The sequence below is a fragment of the Oncorhynchus masou genome, chromosome 5 (genome assembly GCF_036934945.1).
Source record: "Oncorhynchus masou masou isolate Uvic2021 chromosome 5, UVic_Omas_1.1, whole genome shotgun sequence".
NCBI classification, from domain to species: Eukaryota; Metazoa; Chordata; class Actinopteri; order Salmoniformes; family Salmonidae; genus Oncorhynchus; species Oncorhynchus masou.
This window is the reverse complement of record NC_088216.1, coordinates 30,810,059-30,814,177: the sequence shown is the minus strand read 5'-3', so window position 1 is coordinate 30,814,177 and position 4,119 is coordinate 30,810,059. Positions and strand designations below refer to the sequence as shown.

The window sequence follows — 4,119 nt, the reverse complement described above, 5'->3', positions numbered from 1 at the left end:
TTTTGCACTATTTGCTAAATGTATGATGTAACTAACTCGACAGTGGCGATTGATTTGTGTAGTTGGTCGCAACCAGAAAAGGCAGTGAAAATGACACACTTCTCCTCTCACATTTAAATTACGACCAAAAGGTTTTGTTTGAAAATGCAGCCTGACAACTCCGTAGCTGAACTATCTGTAGAATTTCACCCAGCAATTAACATGTTGACACATCCTGAAAGGGAGAGAGACTCTGGACTCTGGAGCAGACACACCTGAGAGGCATTATTCAATGCCTAGTGGTTATTTACATAAACATGTCACAGGAGAGTTGGTTGTGATTGATAATGGAGAAGTGCCAGAGGAAAAGGCACAAAGCATCTGGTATTTGGTTGAGTGGTGAGGTCACTGGGGGCATTTAGAGTCTAAAATGGGAGTCCGGTTTGGGTGAACTCGACTGACCTGACCAGAGAACTGGTGAGACCACATGTTTTCAGTGTTTAAGGTGTAGTATCAGTCATCTAGTTGACATTTAGAGAGTGAACGAATGTGAACCATGATGAAGACCAGTGTTTCATTGAATTGCATGTTTTATGGTTGGTGTATTTTGACTGGTTATCGGGCACATTCCTGTTGTCTGGTCATAAAATTCAAATCGAGTTGATTCGATAAGAATCTGGGTGTGTTGTTCTTGCCTTTTGTTTTCACCATAAGAACATAGCTGTTACCAAATTAAATGTAAATACTCATTGGAAATATCTGCAACTTTGTCTTTAGGACTGTCACAATACATGTATTTAAAATATAGGGGGTGGGAAAGATGTTAACATAATGTGTAATTCCTTAGGTTTCTGTCTGTAATGCCAAGGACCTGAAGTTAACTGTGTGGTGGATGGTCTTATATTGCATTCTGTCAAACCGCCTTGCCATTGTCACAACCTGGACTGGGGCAGAGCATGAGGCCTGTTTCAGGGACTTGTTTCCGAAGACCATTCTTCACAGTAAGTTTTGATAGTATTAAATGTGTTACATTTTGTTTTCCCAACTTTGAAGTACATTCTTAAACTCACGTGTAAGACTTTGTGCTATGCAATGTTCTTCCTTTGTGTACAGGAGCCATTCGGAAGAACCTGCAACCCAGGATACCATGGATAAGGGGGTCCAGATTCAGGTCACCCTTTAGCTGAAAGGGGCCTCCGATTGTGAAGGCGGGAGAAGGCGGCGGACTGGGGAGAGGGATCGGCTGCAGTGAGGGTCAGCATCAAGACTCGGACCACCTATCTCAAAACCAGCCTCTACCCCCAAGCCACAAGACTGATCCAACAGCTGAACCCTGGGCTGACTCCTGCACCCTACCACACACTTACCATTTATTCATATTCTGTACACACTTAAATTACTTTAGTCTACCGGACCAATGAAATAGTTATGTCACCTTACTGCACTATGTAGATATACTTTCATTATAGTTCTATGCTGCTACTGCACTGTAGTTATTCCACTCTAAGCACATGGGCAAAACAAAATGTCCATACTATATGAATGTAGGCTATTTTGGTTTTTATCTTAGGGCTATTTTGGTTTGATCTTATTCTTATTTACATCGTATTTTCTTTGATCTGCATGCTTCTTTTTGCACTTGTTTTTATTGTTTTATTGTTAGTACGTCGCATAGTCAAGGAACTATGACACATTGATTGCAGTCAGTTTTATTGCCATCGCACTGTGTGAGAAGCCTATCTATATTATTATTCGTTCAAATGGACATGGCATCCATTCTATCTTAAATAATAAACGTAAATGAATAAATAAGTGGAGAAAGGGAGTAGGCACGCCGCTGGATTGATGCTGAAAAAGTGCCGTGCCTCCGGCTGTCAGCTGTAGTGTCGCCGGTCGGGTGAAGGGTGGGTGAAGGGCGGGTGGGCTGTGTGAGGAAAACGACACTTGAACGGCAGGAGCACGGCTGCCGCTTGACAAAGTGGCATATCGCGGGCGCCCCATGAGGCGATGGGTACTCTGGAGGGATGCCGGCCTCCCGATTGCTCATTGCTAACTGGGTTGCAAAGTGCAAATAAATGTTAATTTAGGTTAGGGGGAGTTCCCGCTTGAATTTGATTAAAAGGGCAGTGAATTCGCTCATACTTTGAGAACTTGTTAGCATGCTCCTGACACACATAATTTTTCTCTCTGAGATTATTATTAACTGAAGACACGTGGAACCACTTTAAGTCTCATTTAGTCAATAGTCATTTGCTCTGTGTTATTATGTAATGTATCATATATTTCATGTACACTGTAATAGTTTAGTGTAAATTATTTCATGACTAATACATCCTATTAGTGAGTGAATGCATCCCTCGTTTTACAGAGTAACACTTTGACTATATGTTCATAATTTAGTAGGTCTATTGGTAAATATAATTCACAATACACATAGCATACATGCTTGTCCTCTAACTATGCATCTCTGAGCTAAGGTTAGATCAATCATTTAATACTAAGATGTAGATCGCAAGATATAAGCTCTTTTGGTCACGTGTAACTTCTAGTATTCCGAGTGGTGATGCAAGGCTTGCTACCTTAACAAGACCCTATGAATAGGCCTATGGACCTATAGTGTTTATTCACCTAATAATGGAGTCAGATTGATGAATGTAGTTTATTATAGTCAACATCATTTTCATTCAACTACAGTCTGAAATATTGGTTGTTTACACGAGAGGATGTAAATAATAACACAACATCTCAATTTAAAGCCAAGAAACGGCAACATATTGTTGAAGTTGGTGTATGTTGTACTTGGCTCTTCCTGTACTGTGGAGTTTTGGAGACCAGCAACTTAATAGCGTTCAATGGCGCTTGTTAGAGACCTATATTTTTGGTGTGTCTATTTAGTGTTCGGGTAGGTTTAAAAACTCTGCAAAGCAAGCTAAATTTAAACAAGAAGGGACCCGACCCTTTTGATACACCACTCTAAACAAAGTCATAGGATAAAAGTGTCCCCTGTCGCCTCTTTACTATCAACACTCTGATGTCACTTCCTTTTTTCATAAATAACATTGTTTTGACCATGACTTTACAAAACAACCTCCAATGTCATGTCTCCACACATTGGTCGATGTGATTTACTTTTAAATCTGACTCACCCCGGGGAATGATTGACTTTCCGTGCTTGTGTTAAGCTCTCTTTTTTCACCCTGTTGGCAATGTGTACTCCTCCATGCTGCAAGCTGCAATTACTCACATTCCACCCCCCACCCCATCCCAACTAGTGTTAGTATATCAGGGTGTCTATGCTGCGCGAAGTTGCACTTTGGAGGGGGGGGGGAGGGTGTAGTTGATCTGGAGTATGGAATTCCCCTCCATCAGCAGACCACACAGTCAGACCCTCCAAAACACACACACACACACACACACACACACACACACACACACACACACACACACACACACACACACACACACACACACACACACACACACACACACACGGAGAGAGTTCCTGTCCCTCCCTTCCTTTTACCTATCCGCCTCTCTTTTTGTTATTGTGTGTTTAGTGGACACAATGAGCTGCATGATACCCCCTGATCATGGACTCACATTGACTCAAAGTGAATATTTTATCAATGGTTTGAAGAAATGTACTTTTTTACGACCCATGACCTCAGATGCCTTGAGGGCCACAATTACTTTGTCATCTGTCAAGGATGGAACTCTTTTTTAAAATCTGGACTCCCTTGGCCAGTTTCCTGGACAAAGATTAAGCCTATAGTCCTGTACTTAAAGGCACTTTAAATTAAGAACCTCCAGTAGCCATATTTTTAAGGAACATGGAATATGCTTATTTTTCCAGGACAAGGTTTAATCCGTGTCCGGGAAAACAGTCCTCTGTGCAAATGTACAATATTTTTGGCTGAGACGTCCAGTTGTAGGCCGGTCTGTCTGTGTTTGTAAAATCCAGTTTGAGTCTGTCCAGAGGCTCCCTCCTGTGTACTTAATGGTCTGCCTGAGGGGCAGAGCGGGGTCTGCTCTGGTCAGCCAGTGTGAACACACACCAACCTGTTTTTCAAAGAGGGCCCTGTTCTCCCCTCAGCATTGCCTAGCAACACCAGAGGTCAAAGCCAGTTGAGATTTTACAGG

The 4,119-nt window shown here is 42.0% G+C and overlaps 1 long non-coding RNA gene across 1 annotated transcript; it reads left to right on the top strand.

Moving 5' to 3' along the window:
* Window positions 1–309: 309 nt before the first annotated feature.
* Window positions 310–1,863, top strand: LOC135526581 (uncharacterized). Its single transcript, XR_010453324.1, has 3 exons — window positions 310–456; window positions 827–980; window positions 1,093–1,863. It is a non-coding gene; the product is annotated as an uncharacterized LOC135526581 (long non-coding RNA).
* The last annotated feature ends 2,256 nt before the right edge of the window (window positions 1,864–4,119 follow it).